This window comes from Ursus maritimus, unplaced genomic scaffold (genome assembly GCF_017311325.1).
Source record: "Ursus maritimus isolate PB19 unplaced genomic scaffold, ASM1731132v1 scaffold_8, whole genome shotgun sequence".
NCBI lineage: Eukaryota > Metazoa > Chordata > Mammalia > Carnivora > Ursidae > Ursus > Ursus maritimus.
In genome coordinates this window covers 49,755,187-49,781,102 of record NW_024426996.1, presented here as the reverse complement: position 1 = coordinate 49,781,102, position 25,916 = coordinate 49,755,187, and positions in this window count along the sequence as shown.

Sequence of the window (25,916 nt, the reverse complement as noted above, 5' to 3'; positions counted from 1 at the left end):
CATGCCACCAGCCCCACCCCCACCCCTAACCATACACTGCCCTCTGCTTGACCCACATGAGTCAGAGTAAAAAATACTCTCTCAATTTAGGAGCATTATTAGCCAATCATAGAAACCATCCTGTATAGCTGTTAATCCTCAGTCTCACCAAATTGCTGACTCCTTATGTTGGCATGCTCTTAAGGCATACTGTTTTTCAAGTGTATTTTGAAGATGGATTTCCTTTATCTCTGGTCTTTTGTGCAAACAAAATTTCAACTTGGCCTAGTTCTCTGTCACAGAGGACTCCTAAATCCCAAGCTAATCCAGTTTTTGGTGTTTCAGACATTCTCTGAAACAATTAGGGAACTCTTCATCATTGGAAAAAAACTGTTGTTTTTGGATATTACTCAAAACTCAGATAGCCTTTCATCTCTTTCTAAAATTGGAGAAGTTATTCAGGTTTTAACTGGAAAATGCAAAGATACTCAGTTGGAGAAATGTATGTCTCGACCAGACTGATATTTGATTTGTTTTTCAAGCTATCACAGAACCAACAGATGGAAGATGGCTCATCACCAGGAGAGAGCACATCCAATCTATCTAATCTCTGAAATCCCTTTTTTTTTCTTAAGAGAGAGAGAGAGAGCGCACAAGGGTGGGGGAGAGGGTTGAGAGAGAATCTTAAGCAGGCTCCACACCCTGCGTGGAGCCCAACTCAGGGCTCGATCCCATGACCCTGAGATCATGACCTGAGCCGAAATCAAGAGTCGGACACTTAGCCAGCTGAGTCACCCAGGCTCTCCCAGTCTCTGAAATCCTAACAGTATTAGCAAATAATTCCACAGAGCCCATCATTTCTACTTTTGTTCATTTTTCATCTGAAATAATATATACAGCGATTATATCCCCTGGTCTATTACCTGAAACAAGTCTAGAAAATGGAAGAGCAATGACTACGGTTTCAATCTGGATCCATCAACATTGGGAACACCTTGCTAATAAGATTCAATTTTATTAATGTGTTCTGATGTGGCCTCTTTCTAAAGTACATGCTAACAATAAACAATCCATAGGTTCAGAGTGTTTGAGACACCATCCAAGCAAGAGCTGACCTCAGAAACTGTATTCCTTTTGTTGTTCCCTTGTATCTATTCAGTTCGTTTTATAAAAATAAAAATGGACATTTCCGTTCAGTGACCATTAAATGTTTACCTTGCCAGCCCCTCTTCACTGTGTGGCTAGCCAGATTCTGCTGAAGGTATTATGCACTCAAAAGAAGTGGCTGCTTGATTACAAGTCACCACCATTGAAAAAACAGCCGGTACTCCAGCCTCATTTTCAACTGGGAGTGTGTTTTCTTACAGACACAGAACACTGAGCACTGGACAGGTCCCCCTGATCATGCCATCGACTATTTAAACCTAAAATGTCAACGCAATTGCCACCTCACATAATGTGTTTTCCAACCAATGTCGACATGACTGTGCTATTGCTCAAACTCTTTCTTTTGCGGAATTTTCAATTTCCTTTTTGGAAATCACCAACGACGGCTGAAGCCATTTTTGTCTTGGTGTCTGAGAAGAGAGAATATTTTTGGAGGTGTCCTTTTCCCTTCCCAGAACTAGGTTTCCGCTCTTCTCTTTCCTCCCCTCTGCCAAGTGCAGTCACCCCGCCTCCCAGATCTAAGGGCTAGTCCACGTGGGAGGTGCTGCACGTAGTTCTTTCTCAGAAGTTTTAAAGTTCTGAGTCATGCCCTTCCTTAACTGGGAGCTAGACTTATCTCTTCATTAGCCATGTTTTCTTTTTTCTGAAGACTTAACCTGCAGTTTTCTATGTGAATACCTTCTCCAAGTCACTCTGGGTCCCTGTACTTCAGTACACACGATGTACGCAGGTCAGTTTATATCCGGATTTCAAGATTCCTTTTCTTATTAATTATTGTATGCCCTTCCCACCTCATCAACCTCTGCTCCATCTGATCTTTTTTTTTTTTTTTTTAAGATTTATTTATTTGGTGGGGAGGGGCAGTGGGAGAGGGAGACAGAACCTCAAGGAGGCTCTGCTCTGTGCACAAGCCTGGCTGGACCTGAGCTGGAACTAAGAGTCAGACACTTAACTGACTGTACCACCCAGGCGCCCTCTGATCTTTATAAATCTTTGAAAATACATTTCTTAGGATTTTAGAGTTCTCTTATTTAGAAATTTTGCTATTGGATACATCAGCCTTGTTGAACCATGGTAGTTTGATAAGCAGTGGGCAATATAAGTGTTCTAGAATTTATGATGATCCACAAAAATCAGATCATGGACTCGTAAAGGGAAAGCTTTGTTGGAAAAATCTCAGTCTCTACCCTTTGTAACGGTTATGGATTTTATGGTAGAAATAGAGGTAAAAGATTCTGAAAACTCCACAGAAAAAAAGGCTACCATTCTCAGCAAGAGAGATAATAAAGATCTCTCAAGAACACCGCGGATTAAAGGAATAGTAAAAATATTCCACATTTTACTAATCCAGAAAAGTGACTGCAGGTGTTCAAGGATTTTAAAACCACATTTTCTAAAAGAAAGTACTCTCATAAAATACAAATAAGAGATATATTCCTGAGATGTTTTACCTATTGATGGTTCATTTTTTCATTCCATCAAAAATATTGTCATATAAAGTATCTCAGGTAGTCAAAATGTCAAAAAATAAGCATTTTATGCAACAGCTATTAACTCTACTTATTAAATTATGCTACTGCTGATGTGACAACATATTATGAATTTGGGGATCAGTAGTGAAATCTCAGAATAAAAAATACTGAATTACAAATTAGTTTGCACTAATTTTATTTTGAAAAACTTTTCTCTATTTAGATTCTGCCATGTCTAAGAAGAAAAATTGGAAACTTTGCCCAGCTTGCTATGTCCCAATTAGTGAATTGTATTAGAAACAGAATTTCAACAAATATTCATTTATTCATTCTTTCAATAAACAGGCACTAGGCACATATTTGGCTCATGCCAGGCAGAGTACTAGGCACTGGGATTACAAAGATGAAGGGGGCACAGTCCTTGTCATTGAGGGTCACAGTCTAATGAAAATAGACAAGCAAACAAATAATTACTGCACAATAGAGGACTGTAGCTAATTCTTACTGAGTGTATCAGTGTAGATTACTTTTGAGCTGTCCTAAAGGATGATAAGCAGTTTGCCTGACGGACAAGAGAAGGAAGGGTACTCCAGGCAGAAGGAACAGTATTTGCAATGATACTAGAGGGTGAGAAAGAGCATAAGCACAGGCAACAATAATTGCTTAATGTGGCTGGATCCAGGGGACCTTTGGGAGCTGAGGCTGGACAGGCAGGCAGGCTCCAGGCCATGGAAGGTCTTGATCCCTGCTAGGGAATTCAGGCTTTATCAAAGTCAGGAGAAACTGAAGGATTTTAAATAAGGAAGTGGAATTATCAGATTTGCATTTTAGGAAGATGGCTTTGGTGGCAATGTAGTTGGAGTAAATGGGGCAGGGCTGGAGACCAGTGGTTAGGAGGTTACTACAAGGGTTTGAGCAAGAATGATGATTATTCACACATACTGAGTGCTAACCCATGTGTTAAGCAGTTGACATATGTTATCTAATTTTTTTTTTAAGAGAGAGGGAGAGAGAGAGAATCTTAAGCAGGCTCCACACCCAGCACAGAGCCCAACGCCAGGCTTCATCTCACAACCCTGAGATTATGACCTGAGCTGAAATCAAGAGTCAGATGTTTAACCAACTGAGCCACGCAGGTGCCCCTTTATGTTATCTGATTTAATCCTCACGATGATCCTATAGGGTAAAGTATTAGTCAGGATGGGTTAGGTTAGGCTGTGACAAGAAACCACCCCCAAATAATTAACCAAAATAATTAAAACGACCAAAATAATTGTTTGCTCATGCCACATGTCCCATGTAGGTTGGCCAGGGGGCAACGCTCCTCATAGTCACATAGAAACCCAGGATAATGGAGATTTCATCCCAATATGTACTTCACAGCTTTGAGAAAGGACCATCACAGCCGTGGGAAGTCTATGTGGCTCATTGTCTCTGGGCTCTGAAAGCTTTTGCCCAAGTGTCACACAGCCACAGTCAAGTCCAGAGAGGCAGGGAAGTGCAATCCTACCATGTGCCCAAAAGGAGAATCAGGAATATTTATTAATTTTATTTTTTTAAAGATTTATTTATCTTAGAGCATGCACGCATGCGTGAGGAGAGGAGGAGAGGGAGAAGGAGAGAAGCAGACTCCGGCCTAAGCGCAGACACTGATGTGGGGCTCAATCTCACGACCCTGAGATCATGACCTGAGCCCAAATCAAGAGTCGGACGCTTAACTGACTGAGCCACCTAGGCGCCCCGAGAATTGGGAATATTTAGACACCAGCAGTTGTTCCTACCATAGCCTAGTTCTGAGTAGAGTGTAAAATTGCACACAGCTGACCTTCTTTTAATGCGACAGTGTGAGCTAATGTAGCCAATGAAATGGTGGAAGCTTTCAGAACTAGGGGCCTTTAAGAACTAAGCACTAGAATATAGTTTGTCAGATTCTTACTTTTCCTCTACCATGGGTGACTGGCAATATTCCAGATAGTGGCTGCTCCTTTAGCCTGGGTTCCAGATAGTGGCTGCTCCTTTAGCAAGACAATAGACACAGAGCCCCATCGACTTCCGGTGTGCATATAGTATGAACTGTAGTTGTTGATCACCGAGACGTGGAGAACGTTTATAACTGGAGCATTCTTTTTTTTTTTTTAAATAAAGCAATCAAAGTTTATTAAGTACAGATACAGAAAAAGCTCTCAAGAGTGAGAGGGCCTCCAACAGGGTTGCCAACAAGGGCCTTCAGTGTTGGTCTTCTATAGAAAGCTAACCAGGGAACTTAAATCCTTTTTTTTTTTTTTAAGATTTTATTTATTTATTCGACAGAGATAGAGAAAGCCAGTGAGAGAGGGAACACAAGCTGGGGGAGTGGGAGAGGAAGAAGCAGGCTCATAGCAGAGGAGCCTGATGTGGGGCTCGATCCCACAACGCCAGGACCACGCCCGGAGCCAAAGGCAGACGCTTGACCGTTGTGCCACCCAGGCGCCCCAGGGAACTTAAATCCTTTTAACATCTCTATTGATAACACCTTTAATGGCTTACTTCCTTTTTAGGGGCTGGTTATTCTTTGCTGGTCACAGGTGATTATCACGAAGACACCCACCCACATGCCTTGGGCATGGTCCCCCACCCCGTGCCAACTGGAGCGTTCTTAAAAGTCTCCACAGATAGGATGATGATGATGATGATGATGATGATGATGATGGTTCCCATTTTACAGATCAGGAAACTGAGATTCAGGAAAGTCAAAGAATGTGCCCAAAGTTGCACCTCAGAAGTGGTGTAAAGTCGAAATTCAAACCAGGGCAATCTGACCCCTGAATCTGAGCTTCACACTATAGCTAGCAGGACCCTGACTTAATGCAGAAGTGGGCATGAATAGGCGGGACTAGTTTAATGACACTTAAAAAGTAGTATCAAGGGGCACCTGGGTGACTCAGTCGTTAAGTGTCTGCCTTCGGCTTAGGTCATGATCCCAGTGTTCTGGGATCGAGCCCTACATCGGGCTCCCTGCTCAGCGGGAAGCCTGCTTCTCCTTCTCCCACTCCCCCGCTTGTGTTCCGTCTCTCACTGCCTCTCTCTGTCAAATAAATAAATAAATAAATAAATAAATAAATAAAATCTTTAAATTAAAAAAAAAAGTAGTATCAAGAAGACCTGATGGATGATGATAAAAGGATGCGGGAGAAACAGGTGTCTAGAATGATTCCCAGTTTTCTGACTTGGAAAAGCAGAGGTGTGGTGACCAGCAATTCAAATGGAGAAATTAGTGGGCCTCATCTCTTGAGTTTCTCCTCACTCAGAGGCTGATGAATTCATCGAGGGGTGGGACGGTATTAAACTTGGAATTAGACTCTTTCAGCACTTTGAAGCAGTCCTTTCCTTGTCTTCTGTTCTCTCTGGTTTCTGATAGGAAGTTGGTCATCTCCACATAGCTGTTGCCCTATATGTTACGTGTCATTTAGCTCTGTCTGTCTTTAAATTTTTCCTCTTTATTTTTTTATTTTCTGGCAATCTGACAATGGACCTACGTATGTTTTTCTTTGTATTTATATTGCCTGGGGCTCACTTTTCGGATGTGTGAAGTTGACAGTTTCATCAACTTTGGGATATCGTTGACCATTATTTCTTCAATTATTTTTCTGTCCTATTCTCACTGGTTTGTCCTTTGGAACACCAATTACATCATGTCTGATACTGTACCACAGGTTTCTGAGGATCAGTTCATTTTTCTTTTGTTTTTTTTCCTGTTCTTCACATTGGATAATTTTTATCAATTGATCTTTACATTTGCTGATTTTTCTGGCATCTTCCTTCTCCTGTTAAAACCTTTACTGAGGGGGGCACCTGGGTGGCACAGCGGTTAAGCGTCTGCCTTCGGCTCAGGGTGTGATCCCGGCGTTGTGGGATCGAGCCCCACATCAGGCTCCTCCGCTATGAGCCTGCTTCTTCCTCTCCCACTCCCCCTGCTTGTGTTCCCTCTCTCACTGGCTGTCTCTATCTCTGTCGAATAAATAAATAAAATCTTTAAAAAAAAAAACAAAAAAACAACCTTTTCTGAGGGATGCCTGGGTGGCTCAGTTGGTTGGGTGTCTGCCTTTGCCTCAGGTTATAATCCTGGAGTCCTGGGATTGAGCGGGCCTGCAGCTCCCTACTCAGCGGGGAGTGGCTTCTCCCTCTCCCTCTGCCCCCCCCCACTTGTGCTCTCTCTCTTGCTCAAATAAATAAAATTATTTAAAAATAAATAAAATAAAACCTGAATTTTGTTTTTTTATTTTATTTTGGAAAGTTCTAGAATTTGCATTTGCTTATTTTTTATAGTTTCTATTTTTCTGCTGAGGTTCCCTATCCCCTGTTTATTTACTCATTAAGATCACATTTTTCTTTATTTTGAACATATTTGCCTTTAATTCTTTGAAAAGCTCTACAATAGCTGCCATAGTGTCTTTACTAAATCCAATATCTGAGTAAATTTAGGTTCAATTTCTAATTGTTTTATTTATTTTTTTTGGAGAATTTCTAATTTCTTAATTTTTTGTTTTCTTACTTTTACAAATGTATAATAATTTTTTAAAAGATTTTATTCATTCATTCATTCATTCATTCATTCATTCACTTATGAGAGAGGGAGCACAAGCAGGGGGAGTGGCAGGCAGAGGGAGAAGCAGGCTCCCTGCCGAGCAAGAAGCCCAATGCAGTTGATCCCAGGACCCTGGGATCATGACCTCACCTGAACGAAGGTAGATGCTTAACCGACTGAGCCCCCCAGGTGCCCCACATGTATAATAATTTTTTATGGTAATACTGGAGGATACAGGTAATTGTAGAAATTTTAGACTCTGGATTTTGTTGTCTTCCTTGGGAAAGTTTTAATTTTTGTTCTAGTAAGCAGTTCAGTTATTGATTGGCCACTTTGAACTTGTACAGGTTTTTCTTTTTTTTCTTTTTTTTCCCCCACTTTGTTAGTGCAGATCATTGGAAAAGCCTCAGATATCCTCCCAAGCCCCTGTAATGTAGTGCACTCAATCTTCAAACTGTTTCCCCTGTGGATCTCATCAAGGTTTTAGGCTTTATTAGGTCAGGGCTAGTGTACGTCTTCCTCCAGGACAGTGACTCTTGAACTATAGCATGTGTCGGAATCATCCAAAGGGCCTGATAAAACACAGACTTCTGGGCTTCTTCCCCTGAGTTTCTGATCCAGAAGATCAGAGGTGGGGTCCCAGAATTTGCATTTGCAGCAGGGTCTCTAACAAACTTGCAGGTGCTGCTGCGGCTGGTCAAGGAACACCCATCCAATAACTATTGCTCTAGAATAGGGTCCTTATTTTTAAAATGTGTTTTTTCTAGTGTCCTAGCTGGATGCCTAAGGTGTTATTAACAAAGTACTAATATGGCTTTCCAGTTAGGCTGAGCCAAAACTCTGATGACCCCTATTACTGCTCAAACTCTAATATCCCTGCTCAGCCTTCAACCCCATAGAAGCTGGCATTTGGTAATCCTTGGATAGTCTCATCTTACCCATGTGCAACCCAGGTCTTGGCCAAGTACTCACAGGCAATGACCTCCCCCAAGATTTTTGGAGCCCTCCCTCTACAAAGCCTCCCCCTCTCCAGTGTCCTACCTTAAAGACTCCAGCCGCGCAGCTGCCCCAAACTCTGCTCTCTACCTCGAAACTCGGCCAGTCCCTCAGCTCACTGCTTCCTGGTTGTGCAACTGCCCTCAGATAAAGAGCCAGGGTGATTCTGGGCCTCACTTCTTGAGTTTCTCTTCACTTAGGGACCACAGACTTGTGTGGCCTGGAACAACTGACTCATGTATTTTGTCCAGTTAAATACTTTCAAAATAACACTGGGTGGCTAGATTGGTACCAGTTTCTACTCCATCATAGCCCGGGTTAGCAGTCCCGGTTTTAGATCTTTTGAATTTGAGGAGCCTTGGACTATTTAGATAGAGATATCAACAACAGAAAGTTAGCCTCTAGAGATAAAGGTTTACAAGGTACCAATGTATAGACAGTCATTGAGAACAGGGGCATGAATCACATAGGAGGTTATACAAAATCAGAAGAATAGAGGATCAAAGATAGAATCTTGGACACATTGCCAATTTTTCATGGGTGGATGAAAGAGGCATATCAGGAGTGGTCCAAGAGGCAGAAGAAGAGCCATGTCTTGGAAGTCAATGGAGAAAAGTTCTTAAAAAATATTTTGAATTCTCACTATGTCTCCCCCATGTGCTAAGAGCTTTACCAAAAAACTTTTTTTAAATATATTTCAAGCAACCCAATAATACAGTACTATTATCAATCCCACTTTATAGATAAGGATGAGGGTGAAGAGGAAGAACCTGACCGGTGAAGTAACTTGCATAACGTCATGCAGTGGGTAAGTGGCCGAGCAGGATTTGAATCCATGAATTCGGGCTCCGAGACTCAGAAACACCACAGTGTTCTGGCTGGTTCCAAAATAGGAGAGGATGACAAATGCCATTGGGTTGCCCATGAAGCTGAGGATGGAAAAGTGACCATGGGATTAGGTACTAGGACCCCACTGGTGAGCTCAGTAAGAACTTGCTGTAGTAAACAGTAGGTGCTAATTAACTGTTCAGTTTTATCCGTTCCTGGGCTTAACCCCTTATTTGAGCCAGCAGAGTGCCATACACATGGCATCTCCCAGCCCCTGCTTGCCTTATCTTCCTCCTCAGAAACCTGCTCCAGGCTTCTGCTAGGATAGAGGAGACTCACTCCCTAGCTGCATTCAGGGAAGGCGAGACCCGTGCTCCAGCCTCCTAAGGGGGTGAAGAGAAGTGGGTGGTGATGATTTATAACTCACTGACTGTGCCCAGGCACAGATTTACATGCATTTGAACATATCATCAACTCAATTACCTGTGCTCAGATTAGCCTTAGCAATTCTTTAAGCTCTCACAGCTGTCTTCAGGTGTTCAAGGGATTATTACAGGGAGATGTTGATCAGCTGTTCTCCACGGCTCCTGTGGGCAGAACAAAAGAAAAGAGGCTTAAATGTCAGCAAGGGATTTAGATGTAAGTGAGAACTCTGTGAGGCAGGGAGGTCCTGCGTACCCAAGCAAGTGTTTCCAGCCTTTCTTTTTTTTTTTTTTTAAAGATTTTATTTATTTATTTGACAGAGAGAGAGACAGCCAGCGAGAGAGGGAACACAAGCAGGGGGAGTGGGAGAGGAAGAAGCAGGCTCATAGCGGAAGAGCCTGATGTGGGACTCGATCCCATAACGCCGGGATCACGCCCTGAGCCGAAGGCAGACGCTTAACCGCTGTGCCACCCAGGCGCCCCATTTCCAGCCTTTCTTAGTTAGCCCTAAGTGTTCCCCTCTGCACCATACCACCTCTTCCTCTGTTTCCTGACGATGAGACAAAAACAATAACAGCAAATTCTTATGTTGTTCTTATTTCATGCCAGGCCCTGTTATTAAGGTTTTTACTCATATTCACTTCTCACAACGACACGATGAGATAAGTACTATTGTAATCCCCATTTTACAGGTATGAAAACTGAGATACAGGGTGCATAACTTGCCAAAGGTCATACAGCCAATAAATGGGAGAGCCAGCATTTCAAGCCTTATGCCAAAGTCCATCCTCTTCACCACTCCCCTATACTGCTCTTCGGTATGTATGGCTCTAGAACGGAATTCAGTATCAGGCAGAGCAGGGAGAAAGGCTAGCCAGCAATTGGGCATGGAGGCTATAGTAGATCATGACGAAATGACCCTAACTGATCCACGCCTCCCCGAATTTTTGCCCATGTGTAGTCCCCTTCCACACTGAGTCTGTGCCGTCCCAGTGACTTGCTTGGCCAATAGCATGTGATGGAAACAACTCTCTGGGACTTCAAACCCAGGCCTTAAGAGGTCTGGAGCTTCTACTCTCTCTGTCTTATGAAGAAGTACAGTCTGTCTACCTATAGAGAGGACAGATGTGGAGAGAAGACTTGGAGGCTGAGAAGCCATGTGGAGAAGAACAGCGGCACCTCAGCTAAGAGTCAGCACCAAAGTGGCAAATGAAGCCATCTTGGATCCTCTAGTCCCAGCTGGACTGTCCCAGGAGATACCACGCAGGGCAAAGATGGGCTGAAGCTGCTGAGCCCTGCCCAAATCCTAACTCTAGCCTTTTGTTTTTGGGGGGTTTTGTTTATTTGGTTTTTTTTACAGTTTGAAAACAGTTTCAAACATTATTGTAGATGTTTCTGTGAAGGTATTTTTTTGATGAGCCAAATCCTAACTCTAAAAGGGCTGTGGTTTTAAGCCACTGTTTCTTTTTTATTTTGGTGAAACATACATAACATAAAATTCATCATTTTAGCCATTCTAAGTGTATAGTTCTATGGCACTAAGTACATTTTCCTTGGTGTGCAACCATCACACCATCCATCTCCAGGACTTTTTCATCATCTCGGACTGAAACTCTGTCCCCATGAAACACTATTCCTTCCTCCTTCAAGCCCCGGGTAACCACTATTCTACTTTCTGTCTCTGTGAATTTAAGTCAATAGGTTTTAAGGCAGCAACATATAACTTCATAGAGATACTGACAGACTTAATCATCTGCTTTTAGAATGTATTAATGTGTTTTAGTTTATTAAAAACCAGAGAGTTGTAGAAGCATCAGGAACCCTCCCAGAGCTCCATTTTGCTGTCCCTTTTGTACATGTAATTCTAATGCGTCATGGCCTATAGTGTTATAGGTAAAATTATAATTATACCTAACATTTACTTTAAAGTTGAGAAGGCAGTTTCACACTTCATGTATCATTTGCCTTTCACAACAGCCTTGGAGGTAGAATTCATTTTTTTTCCTTTTATAGATCAGGGAACTGAGGATCAAAAGGCTTAAGTGACTTGCTCAAGGTCACAGCATAGATAGAACAGGTTGGTCTGCAACCATTTATTGACCACTCCTGCTGGGTAAGGGAGAGTGGGGTGGGGGCACCCAAAAGACAATTCAGGAGCTTGAAAAAGGAGACACAAGCCTGGTCCTCAAACAACATCTGCTCGCCTGGGACACACCCATGAATATGCCCACAGGAGAATCCTTTGATCGTGCTGACTACCAACCAAGATGGCTCCCAATGAAATGTTTTGTAGAGTGTGGCTGGGTCCTACATTAAGAAACAAATACGCCTGGCTATATTTTGGGCAGGAATAGCATGACGAGACAAGCCAGATATGTCCCCATTGAGTAAAGCTGCAGACTCATGCCCATTCATAAATCAATTCAGTGGGTCACAAGCTATATATATTTTTTAAATGAAATAGAGCAGAATTCATCGAAGTAGTAAGGGCAAGTGTTTTTCTGAGGAATTTATTTCTGTAATATTGTATACACATACTTGCATCTTCGTAGTCATGTTATTTGGGATTTGGGTCGCAATATGAAATGTATTTCTTACCATGGTGTGAATGCTTGAAAATCATTGCCCTATCCCAGTTCTTTCCTGGCCATGGCCTTCCTCAGAGTGCAGAAGCCTTCTGCAGTCTGTAGGGGAACCGTAGCCGGTCTACCTGCACTGGCCTAGCGCAAACAGTAGTAAAGAGACAGGTGTCATTTTAGCACAAGGTCAACACTCTAGAGGCTGGTTTGGAACGGTGGAATTTGTTGTGTGTCAGATTTTGCCTTACGCCCAGGCTGATTTTATGACACGGAGCCATGGCGATGCGAGTCTAAAAGGGCTGGATTAGTCAGGGAAATCGAGGTTCCACCCTCTGTTCTCCATCAAACGCCTGTAATTCCTTGAGATTTTCTGCGCTTCATTCCCCCATCTCTAGCAAGAGGGATGATCAGACTAAATTATCTTTAGGGAAAGTTTTCAACCAAGAGAAGGAATGCTGATAAGATTTAAGTCACTGCCTCCTCCAGGAGGGGCACTAGGATAGGGAATGCAGAGGGAAAGTCAGTCTCTCTTTTGAAAAAAAGGTGAGTCTGGGATGTCTGGGTGGCTCAGTCAGTTAAGCGTCTGCCTTCTGCTCAGGACATGATCCCAGAACCCTGGGGTTGAGTCCTGCATTGGGCTCCTTGCTCAATGGGGAGCCTGCTTCTCCACCTGCCTGCTGTTCCCCCTGCTAGTGAGCTCTTTCTCTTCCTCTCTCTGACAAATAAATAAATAAATCTTAAAAAAAAAAAAGAAAAGAAAAAAGTGAGTCCAGTTTTTTGTTTGTTTATGTGTTTTCCAAGGTTGATAAGGATAGACAAACACTATCTTTGAAAGATAACAAATGTACATTTCTGGTTTGAGGCTGAAGACTTACCTCGAGTACCCTATCCAGGTCCAGGTATCTACAATCATGAAACTTACATCATCTTAGTTTCATGAATTAAACAATAAACTATAATTGTTTAGGTCCAAGGTACGATGGTAAAGTCACAGCACCCCAATCACATATAAAATTTTGTCCCTGTAATTAAGCCATGAATATAAGAAGGTAGTTGGAATTCCTTAAGAGCTAAAAGCACGTGATCATGGTGATTCTTTACCCTGAGCTGAGGAAACATGAATTCCTTGGCGGCAGGATTTTGATCCTGAAGCCGATGCCAAGGGAGGGGGCTGGGCCAGTGACCGCTGGCGCTTCCTTGATGTTAAGAGAGGCTCATGGCAGAAGAGAAGGAGCCTGGACATTGCCAACAGCCCTTGTTTAAAAAAGAAAAAAGAGTCATAGAGTCTCAGTAATAATGGCTCTGCTTCTGCCAATATCGGCAGGGAGACAGGTGCAGAGAGCTCTGAAGAGCTCTCCGAGCCTTAGTCATGGCCCAAGAAATGTCCCAGAAGCCCATGCTCCTTGACAAGCTGGGCTAAATCTGGAGTGTTTCCAGGTATACTCAAATGGGTCTAGGAATGACATGGGAACTCAGCAGCTTTGTTTGCAACTGCGGGGTAGAGACTGTTTTTCATTAAACAGAAAATATCTTTGTTTGAATTTCAAACAAAATAATGCTGTTTGGGGACTGATGTAAGAAAATTCATTCGCATTAGGGAGTCCACAACTTTGTACAATTTCAGGAGAGTATAAAGGAATTGTTCGAATTGCTTCGTTTATCTTTTCTCATGGTATAGAGAAGTTTATGTGACTTTTTTTCCCATGGTAATTTTTTTAGAACATATTCAAACCAGATGCCATTTAGTAGACTTGAATATTGCCTAACTCTCTGGAATGACAAAAAGTATAGATCGGCACAAAATGAAGAAAGTAAGAAAAGATTTATTCAAGGGCTATGAATTATATTATTAGGCCAGTGACTCCTTCCCACCCCCCAAACCCAGCTTATCTGAGTAAACCAGAGGAAATTTAATCTTAGCCTCTACTATATATTCAGTACATTCTGGCTGACATTTTAGACCCTGTTAGAAATCTGGTTAGCTTCCAAGCACATGCAATACTAGAATGAAGAAATAGTATAGATAACTATCTCATTTTTCTTTCTCTCTGAAACATGGACAATGATTCTTTGTAGAGTGCCTCAGGACATTCGAGGAAGTTAGCCACAAACCTTTTGCAGAAATCTGTCAAGAGCTGATTATTGCCATTTATATTATGTGGCTATTTCATTCCACAGGCTTCATGTGTTGCAAGATTAAAACAATGCACTCTCTAGGCGGCCAAGCATATGAACAACCAGTAGTCAAGGGGCAGGTTCGAAGTGGGGTGTTTTCTGCTCCTGAGAGGACAGAATGGTGACCTTAGGTGACAGAGACAGAACCACCAGACACACACCCATCCCTTCCCAAACAGAGCAAACGTTAACGAGTAAAATGGGAGAAACCCATTAACTCCATCTTGCTGCTCAGAAATCCTGACCCAGGTGCCAGTTTCCGTGGGATGTGCCCCATTCGAATTCCCTGCTATGCAAGTAGGAAGATCACAGACACTTGAAATTCATACATAAACTCCAAGCCCTTATTTCAGCAACTCAGGTTTACTCCTCCGTCACCAAAGCAGAGTCGTACTCAAGGCCTCCGCCGGAGGCAGGACTTGACCCTCTTCCCCGCCCCTGTCCTGCAGAGGAGCCACGGAATCATGGAGTGTGTGAATAAAGATGCCAAGGCTGGTAGCCAAGCCCCAGACGGAACAGCCACCATTTGGAAACTGAACCCTGGGGCCCAATAAGATTTCAGTTCAGCGGCACACAGCATGACAGGTTTGCCTGATTCTCAGAATCAACCACCCAAGGCAATTTTAGATTTTTTTTCTTTGTCTCAAGTCCTGTTACGATATGAGGGAGACATATAAATCATTTCATTCTACTTGCTATAGAGTTTTGGGTTTTTTTTCATTTATTTTTATTTTTAAGTCATCTCCACACCCAACATGGGGCGCAAACCCACAACCCTGAGGTCAAGAGTCACACTCTTCACCAACTGAGCCAGCCAGGTGCACAGCTATAGAGGATTTTTTTTGGGCTTTCACCTGAGGCCAGCTACACTTTCTCCCAGAAATGGGAGACCAGTCTTGCCATGTCTCTTAATCTACACAGAAGCCTCATGCTTGCAAATGCCAAACGAACACTAGGTTAAAGTCTCTCTCATACTCTTCAACAAAGATGGTGACATTTTCTTTCATAACATTGAACTCTGCATGTCAATCTTAATTAACCTATTTGCTTAGGGTAAAATTATATGAAGTACATTTAAGAGCATTTCTGGATGCACACATTTAAAGTAAGCATTACATGTATATATATATGCTTACACACGCACATACGCACACATAAAATCAAAGCAATCATTTTTTTTAAAGTAAATTCTTTTTGAGAGCCATAATTTCAACGAGCCACCATGATTGTGTGAATCATCTTTTTTTCAGGGAAGATAATTTAAATGACTAAAGGTAGTCAGTTTGTCATGCCATAAAACACATCTATAATTGAATATCTCTCTACAGACAATAGTGTGCTGATGGTTTCCATAGAAATGCAAAGTCCAAAAATGCATTGAAGTTCCTTTCCTCGCCTCTGAACTTTCCTTTTCATTACTGGGTGAAGAGAGATCACTCTTTCATTCTGTCAGGCATTTGAGAGACGCTGCCATTATGTTTCTGTTCATGACAATCTCCACACGGGCAGCGTATTATACGGTCCACAAAGTATGCATTATTGCCTCATGATCCCACAACATCCGTAAGGTTGGGCAGAGCAGGAATTGTTATTTCTGTTGACAGATGGGAAACTGAAGCCCGTCGAAGTTTAAGTTACTTGTCTGAGGCTACAGCACAAACTGGGATTCAAACCCAGACCTTCTGAGTCCTAATCCACATTCTTTTCTTTACTTCGTTCTTGGAAAAAAAATAAATACTGGTGCTTTTGAGCCAGACTAAAAATCTCATTTGCCTGGTTCCTCCTTTAAAATCTTAAAAACCTCCTTTAAAATCTTAAAAACCAACAAATAGCTCACCAGGTGAATTTGACATAGGTGACACTTCCATGTTACAACCAAGGTAGGGACACTCATCCAGAGGCCTGGCAGTCTATGCACCGAATGACCGGGACAGAGTATATGGGGGACAGTTTTATGGTCATGCACCTGCTGCCCTCTGTACATCCTTGGAGGAGTTCCAAAGCTCTGCAGTGGGGCTGCAGCCACCAAATGGCCCCCGCCCCCCATCCAGCTCATGGCTCCCAGCCATCCTGGTCCGCTCCCCCATCCCCTAGCACAGCACAAGAGTAGGGGAGAAGGTGGTTAGCACTGGAAAGAGCTGGTCCTGGCTGAAGGGTTGGCACAGCACCTTGGAGGTACTCAAGGTGAGGAAGGAAACAGAAGATCGGAGAGAGTGCCATAATTCTTGGAACTTTCCTCAAGGGAGGGTGACAGGAAGCTTTTGCACAAAGTAGCAGGACATGAAACGCTGGTCCTGGTTCCCCAGACTCTGGTCAGTGAGCTAGGAAAGAAGTTAGAGAGGCCATCAAGTCCACCCTTCACTCGTTCATGCTTCTGTTCATTCCATAAGTCATCACTGAACATCTACAGTGCTGAGGATACAGCAGGGAACACATCAAAGTCCCTGCCTTCACCGAGTTTACATTTTCGTGGGGAGTGAAACAGTAAGCAAATAAATAAATAGTACGTCAGCTGGTGATAAATGCTGTGAACAACGGCAAAGCAGGATAAGAGGAAAATGGACCCTTGTGGGGGGCAGGGAGTACTATCTTATGTATGTTTGTTAGGGACGATAATGACCTTTGAACAGAAACTTAGAGAAAATGAGGAAAGAAGCCAAGGGGACATCTGATGGAAAGAGAATTCCAGGCAGAGGGGACAGCAAGTGCAAAGGCTCTGCTACAGAGAATGATTGGCATGTTTAAGGAACAGCTAGGATGCTAGTGGGGTTGCTGGAGAGGCATGAGGGGAAAAATTGTAGGAGATGTGGTCAGAGACATTGTGGGGCCCAGACCATATGGGGTCTTGGAGGCCAGTGTTAAGCTTGAGTGAGACAGGGACCCTTAAGCAGGGAAATGATAGGATCTGACTTTTTAAAGTATCCTTCTGGCTGTTATGTTGGAACCCATCTTGGGGTTAACCCATGAAACATGATGAAAATCTATTTTATTCTTTAAAGACCCTGTACGTTACTCAATTGCCTTCATGTTTTCCAGCTTGTTTGCTATGCCTCTCTCTAGCCAGGTTTTCATCATTTGTTTTGTTTCCAATCATTGGATTCTTTAAAATCATCTGATCTCGCCATCATCCCCTTTCAAACCCCAACTTAAAACTTTCCAAATGGTTTTCATTTGCACTTAGGGAAAGTTCAAACTCCATCCGCCTGGCGTCAAAGGTCCTGTAAGATTGAGTCCTTGCCCACGTCTCTCCTTGTGCACTCTCCTCTGTCTTCCTCTTCCTCTGTAGTCACAGTGGCTCTCTTTCAGTTCCTTCTAGTTCAAGGCCTTCCCCCAGATCAGTTCTTCATCCTGATATGTTCTCCCTACGGCTGCATGGCTCATCCTTTCATATCCTATGCTCCGGCAATTTGTGGGATAATTTATCAATCAAATGTGGTACCAAATAAAATGAAGTCACCTCTGAATCCACTGTTTGGAGTTACTTCTGTTTTGGAAGGAAGCTCAGGATTTACTATCACTAAAATTCCATACAGTATGATTTTATAAAGATTTATTTATTTATTTATTTTTATTTTATTATTATTTTTAAAGATTTATTTATTTGACAGGAAGACAGCCAGCGAGAGAGGGAACACAGGCAGAGTGGGAGCAGAAGAAGCAGGCTCCCAGTGGAGGAGCCTGATGTGGGGCTCGATCCCAGGACTCTGGGATCACGCCCTGAGCCGAAGGCAGACGCTTAACGACTGAGCCACCCAGGCGCCCCTATAAAGATTTATTTATTCAAGTAATCTCTACACCCTATGTGGGGCTTGAACTCATGACCCCGAGATCAAGAGTCCCGTGCTCCTCCAACTGAGCCAGCCAGTCACCCCATTCAGTATTATTTTAGATTATGTGAATATATTTTGGAATAAAAACATGTGATATTAATAAATTACATGCTCACATTTTGGAATAACTTTCCTAGATATTATCATTCTAATTCACCTTCCCACATCATTGCAGCATGGTAAATCACATGAAATATCTTGTTAAATGAAGACTTGTTTGTCATAAATCGTAGTGTGGCTCTTGATTTATTATGGATTTCCCTGTTTGGGTATCTTATTAACAATCTGAGTGGCTCATTCTCCCTTTGTTACCAGAACTATATTATTTTGTCTAATTCTTTGTTGATGTCTTTTTAAATCCTGGCGTTGTAAAATTTTTAATGAATTAAAATTAAATTTTTAAAAATCCTTTCCTCAGCTCCCATGTGGTTGGTGGCTACCACCTTGAACAGCCCAGATATAGAACATTTCTATCATTGAAGAAAGTTCTGTTGGACAGCGTTGTTCTAGAGCCGCCCCCTCCCCCCCGACCTCCCTAGTGTTTGATCTATCTTCTCTTTCTAAGGAGATATCTGCAACGGGGTGACAGTAACTCTATCAGTTGTTTTTTTTTTCAGTGCCTACTTTGTGCCAAGCAGTGTGGTAGGAGAGTACTTTATAGATATACATATCTATCTATCTATCTATCTATCTATCTATCTATCTAGTATATACATATAAGTATATTTATGAAAGCATATTACATTATATATAAGTACATTATATGTATATAAATATAAAGTGTTATTTATTCCTCATAGGAGTAAACCTTGAGCCAGCTCAGGGAGGCCATTTTATAATATCACTGTAATAAACCAGAAATTTGATGCCGTTGACTCACGTTTCCATACTCAACTCTTTAATCAACAGGCAAAATGTAAATTGGCCCCGACCCCATCAGATCATGGAGACCGCTAGTGCAAATAAAAGACAATTCATGCCTGTGTGGATCTGTGTCTTTTCAGAATCTACGGGGCTTACAAGTTCAAGCACCATGGGCATGAACCTGAGAACGAGACAGCCAGGGGACATTCAAAACTGGAACCAAACAATACATGGGTATAGCATTCTTTACTGAGAAAGATCAATTCATCCTTTATCATCTAAATTATAGACCTTACAATATGTCCCCCAGAAATAGTCTGCTTTTGAGAATTATATCCACTAATGTGAGCACACAGACACACAGACAAAGGCAAGAACAAGATGGGAGATGTTTTGCAAGTAACAGAGACCTTTAAAATGTATTTTGAGTGATACTTAATAAATATACTCATGTAAATTAGCCGAAAACTTGGTAGCTGAGAGTAACCGACAGGGCTTTAAGTGATGAAAAACTGCAAAGTGGAAGGCCATTCCAAATAACTCACTGTAAGAAATCCCTTGTTTTGAACATCGAAAAACAGTGAACAGTTCATTTTTTTAAAAGCAAATCAGTTTCTCTTCACTCCCACTAACAATCAGTAATCAAATATGTAAAGAATATTGGCTTGAAGCAAAGTCACTATATTGATACCTGTGATGCCCTAGTGTCTTGGCTTAGCATTAGAGCTAAATATGCTTATTGCCATTTTATAGATAGGAAAACTGAGGCTTAAAGAAGTTAAGTACTGTATTTCCTGGGTAATAAGTGGTGGAGCCAAAATTGAAACCCGAGTCTCATCAACTCAAGAACTCCATACCGACTCCCTCCCAAGCAGAATCGACTCTGACCCATTTTTTTCTTCGATTTTTGTGGTTAAATTCTGAATGAAACTGGAATAATAGAACATCATTTTTAAAAATCAAAATAATACTGGGGCGCCTAGGTGGCTCAGTGGGTTGGGCATCTGCCTTCAGCTCAGGTCATGATCTGAGGTCCTGGGATGGAGCCCTGTGTCGGGCTCCCCGCTCAGTGGGGAGCCTGTTTCTCCCTCCCCTCTGCCTGACTCTCTCCCTGCTTGTGCAGTCTCTGTCTCTCTCTCTGTCAAATAAATAAATAAAATCTTTTAAAAACAACAACAACAAAGCGAAATAATACTTGAAGGAAGCATCCAGGACATTTTCAACACAAGACTGGCTTAGCTTTTGATTCAGAATATTCTTTTATCTTACTGAATTTATTTTGAAGATGATGCTTCAGCCCATGGGAAATATCTGGAATTGTTTTTCTTTATTTAAAAGTCTACATATATTTTCATTTTTATATACTTTAATAAAGTTTTTCATCCATTCAAAAATCCAAAGCAGGGGTCAGCAAACTTCTTCTGTAAAGGGCCAGTTGGTAACTATTTTAGGCTTTGAGCCCCGTGTGGTCTCTGTCAGAACTCAAGTCTGCCATTGCAGCATGAAAGCAGCTCCAGAACATACACAAACAAATCAGCCCAGCTGTGTTCCAATAAAACTTTGTGCACTCTGAAATTTAAATTTTATATAAAATTTTTTATGCCATGAAATATTCTTCTTTTGATTTTCTTAAACCACTTGTGAATATAAAAACTACTCTTAGGTCATGGGTTATGTAAAAATACACGGTAGGCCAGATTTGGCTCCTGGTTCATGGTTTGTCAACCCCTCATTTAGAACATGAAATCAAAGCCTGGAGAAATGAAGAAACTTGTTTAAGAATAGAGAAGAACCAAGGACTGGGCTATATTTTTTCTGCTTACACGGCTTAATGGGTTGTATCTTATCATAAAGAAATAAAAAAGATGAAGGCCACTAGCAGATAATTTAATTCTATGTGAGGAAGGGTCATATTAAGACCATGAACCAAGACTGCTCTGCAACATCTTTCATAAAAGCAAAGTCAGAATGTTTGCCATTATTATCCCACATGCCTTCTCTATAATGGCAAAATCACAATATTAGTAATGTTTCCTTCCCTCTGCCAAAACCTTGTATATTCTTATTAAATGTAAACTGCAAATATTATGCTGAAGGGCAACAGGGGGAGGAGAGAAATAGATTAAATGTTTAAACTACAGTATTTGTTCTCTCAATCTGGAATGAATGGATTTAAAGGAAACATCTGCTTTATTCTTTTCCATTAATGGATAATTTATGTATAACCCCTATATAATTAACATATCATTACTTTGAAGATCTGCTTATTGGGCTCTTCTCTTACATCACTCAATATTTATTGAGGGTTTACTATGTACCAGACACTATTCGAAGCTCTGAGTATATTGTAATACACGAATTCTTTTATATCCTCTTTCAGAGGAATGTTCAATATAAGGTTCTTTACATTGACAAATTTCAGCGACAGTTCACTACCATCATGCTCTTTATATGACAATCAACAAAATGAATAAAAATTACTAATAAGTAGCCTGATTATTTTTTATTATAATGTGCTTTGAAACGTAAGGAACCAACTCCTCACTGGTTAGTTTTATCATGAGATTATGCTAATTTAATCACATCTTCAGGCTGCACTTAAAATTCTAGTTCTTTTGCTGTTTCCACCAAATCTGTAGTTACGTCCTCCTTACGTCCTCCATTGAAGTCTTGAACTCCTCAAAGTCATCCATGAGGGTTTGGAATCAACTTCTTCCAAATTCCGCTTAATCCTGATATTCAAACTCCTCCCAAGAATCACAAATGTTCTTAATGGCATCTAGAATGGTAAATCCTTTCCAGAAGGTTTTCAAATTTACTTTGTGCAGATCCATCAGAGGACTCACCATCTAAGGCTGCTATAGCCTTACAAAATGTATTTTTAAGTAATAAGACTTGAAAGTCAAAATGACTCCATGATCCATGGGCTGCAGAATGGATGTTGTGTTAGCAGGCATGAACACAACATTCATCTTGTCCATCTCCATCAGAGCTCTTAGCTGACCAGATACACTGTGAGTAGTCATATTTTGAAAGGAATTTTTTTTTTTTTTCTGAGCAGTCAGCCTCAGTGATGGGCTTAAAATATTCAGTAAACCATGCTGTAAACAGATGTTCTGTCATCTAGGCTTTGTTGCTCCATTTATAGGGCACAGGCAGAGCAGACATAGCATACTTCTTAAGGACCCTAGGATTTTCAGAATGGTAAATGACCACTGGCTTCAACTTCAAGTCACCAGCTGGATTAGCTCTTAACAAAAGAGTCAGCCTGTCCTTTGAAGCTTTGAAGCCAAGCATTGACTTCTCCTCCCTAGCTATGAAAGTCCTAGAGGGCATCTTCTTCCAATAGAAGGCTGTTTAGTCTACACTGAAAATCGTTTAGTGCGGCTACCTTCATCCATTTTCTTAGCTAGGTCTCCTAGACGACTTGCTACAGCTTCTCCAGCAGCACTTGCTGACTCAACTTGCCCTTTTATGTTACAGCTTCTGTCCTTAAATCTCATGAACCAACCTCTGCTAGCTTCAGATTTTCTTCTGCAACTTCCTCACCTCTCTCAGCCTTCACACAATCGAAGAGAGTTAGGGCCCTATTCTGGATTAGGAGAATGTTGTAGCTGGTTAGATCAGTCTACTCAGACCACTAAAATTTTCTCCATATTAGCAATAAGTCTGTTTCACTTTCTTATCATTTGTGTGTTCACTGGGGCAGCACTGTTATTTTCCCTCAAGAACTTTTCTTTTGTGTTCACAACTTGACTGAGTAACTGTGGGTACAAGAGGTCTATCTTTCAGCCTATCTTGCTTTCAACTTGCCTTCCTCACTAAGCTGAATCATTTCTGGCTTTTGACTTAAAGTGAGAGACATGTGACGCCTCCTTTCACTTGAACACTTAGAGGCCATTGTAGGGTCAGTAACTGGCCCAATTTCAATATTGTTGTGTCTCAGAAAATAGGGAGGCCTGAGGAGAGGGAGAGAGACAAGGGAATGGCCCGTTGATGGAGCAGTCAAGACACACACAACATTTATCGATTAAGTTCACCATCGTATATGGGTGCAGTTCATGGTCCCCCAAAACAATTCCAATACTAGCATCAAAGATCACTGGTCACAGATCGCCATAATAAATACATAATAAATACAGAGAAAGTTTGAAATGTGACACAGAGACCCAAAATGAACAAATGCTATTGGGAAAATGGCACCCATAGACTTGCTTGATGCAGGGTTACCACAAAACTTCAATTTAGAAACAGAGTATCTGTGGCGCACAATAAAGCAAAGGGCAATAAAATGAGGTATGCCTGTAGCAGAAATTGGAAAAACATTTCGCAACAATCTATCTGCTCAGCTTTTTAATAGACTCAAAGAACTGCGCACCAACTTTTTCTCTCTCCCACCTCTGTCATTTCTTCCCAGTTTCTACGTCGAATAGATTGAGGAAATCTGAGCTCGGCAAAATTCAGGCCCTATACGGAACATAACCAGATGAAACAGAGGAAGTATCGAGGTTAAAACCCAGGGCTTCTATTTTTAAGAATCCTCCTTTACTCATTAAAAATTTAAATAAACCATTAATCAGGAAGGTAGCCCCAGCTATAGAGCAAACCCTGTTAGTCACACACAGTATTTGTTTAAAGTGAACGAAAACAAGGGAACTTTTTCTTCCCCTTTTCACTCTCACAATACAAACATAAAAAACTAGAAATACCAGATGGACCCGGAGGTAACTAATGCGAGCAAGCTGAACTCTTTACCTGAAATATCACCTTATATGTGCGAGAAATAGCTACAACTGAAATGTAATGATTTAACCAGGCCACTGGGTTAGACGGTTGACTGCTCCTTGAATAAACTATCACTTTGTCTTTCCATTTTGTCCATTTCCCATCTCCTGGTCCAACCACTGACATGACATTGTTTCATAAGACTCATGTCTTTATCAGTGTATTTTTTCCACTTCTGACTTATGGCTTTGGGTGGCCACTACTTGTATACTTTTCCCAAAGCATTTTGTGGCAAATGAAGGGATAAATCCAGCGGTGGTGGTGGTGGTGGGGGGGGGACCCCATTCACCATGTCCTGGCTTATCCAACAACATCAGCACTTACCTCAAAGTGAAAATCTGAAATCAAGATGATCCAGGGCTGGCCGAGGGCCACCTTCAAATTCAAATCTAGTTTTGGCAGATCGTGAGAAGCTGTGTTTTCATGTCAGTTTTCAAGTTGGCTACAGGTTGGCACAAGGAATTCTCTTGTCAAGATCAGCTTCTGGACTGGAGCTAACTGGGACCTTACATGCTACTGGATACTGAAGCTGGCATCGTTCCATCCAGACCCAGGGAGCAAAGAGAAGGGGCATGTTCAGTGGTCACACATGGGCAGCACCCTCCTCAAGACACATTTCAAGTCCTGCTGCACCTAAGCCTGGCTGCTGCTGCTGCTTCTTTTTTTTTTTTTGTACCACCAATCTCTTTACTTGTCTGAGAGTAATACCTTTAAATAAATAAAATAAAATAAAATATATATGATTTTAAAGTAAATTACATTGAAATATTGCTATCAAAAATTTTTTTAAGAAAGTAATGTATGTGCTTCCATATTAACACATTAAATAACAAGATCTGGGCTCCAATAACTATATAAATTTGAAGCAGCTTAAACGATATTTCCAAGATATCTACAACAATCATAATGGGATATGAACATCTCTGTGATTTCTTTTAGTAAAAAGGTCACAGATTTTGCTAATACTTGTGTGATGTACTGCCTACGTTCATTATTGAAGGAAAGCTAACTTTAATTTAGAGGTTAGTGAAAACAAAAGTTGAATTTTTTCATCCAAGATCACCCTGAATTCTATCAGTGGACCTCAGACTAACAATCCCTGAAAAGTGGAAAACAAACAACCAACTAACAGAGTTAAAGACCCAGCTGCTGCCTCATAAAAAAATTTCCAAGTTGGGGGTGCTCCTTCTCTACCAACCATTTCATTTGCGAATCCCAGTCCTAGTTTCTGGTGAGAGATTATTCCTACCCGTTTTGTCTTCCAGTGCGTTGCTGTGGGCTGCAGGTGTGTGCTGGTGTTTCTGAGCACTAGAAAGCACCGTCAGAGTAGATCCCTCTCTAAAAGAGACATGCCACGCAAAGATAATCATTCAGATGATTTACTACAAAATCTCCCTGAAAATTTAGGAAAAATAGGACACTTATCTTACTGATTAACCTCATAAATGATTCTCTTTTCAGCTCCTTTAATTGTGGGAAAATACCTCGGTTAAAAGCTCTTTGTACCCCAGTCAAATACTCTTTTGATGAACCTATAATTAGAGGTCAAAAGATGATGTTCTAGAAAAGCCTAGTTTGGAGATGATTAAGATTAGGCAAAAGGAAAAGTCCTGAGGATTACAATCTGGAGTTATCTTCAATATCAGTTTTCTTTTTAAATTTATCTTATCAGCAGAAACGAAACAAAGTACAGTCAAGACAACTGTTACTCTTTTTTTTTTTTTTTTTTTTTGAGATACAGAGAACATGAGCAGGGGGAGGAGCAGAGGGAGAGGGAGAAGGCAGACTCTCCGTTGAGCAGGGAGCCCAATGTGATGTGGGACTGGGGCTCGATCCCAGGACCCCAAGATCATGACCTGAGCCAAAGGCAGATGCTTAACCGACTGAGCCACCTAGGTGCCCCAAGACAACTGTTATTATTCCCAGAAATAATAGCAGCATTAACAACAATAATAATATCAATTAAGCCACTATCCTCATACAATGAGAATATTACCACAAAGGTTAGTAAGAGGGACTTTTAAGTCCTAAATTTAGGCAGTGATTTGGGAGGGGCATCAATGTGAGTTCAAAAATCTCAATTAATAGATCAGGAAGCATAATTTCATTCATACTCCTGATTTAAAAAGAGACACTAAAATATACTAGTCAAAAGGAATAGTTATATAAAAGTATAATGTGTAAATACTTTTATAAATGATCAGTACAGTTAGTGTTGCTAGCAGAATGACCTTTACATATGAGTGCATAATGC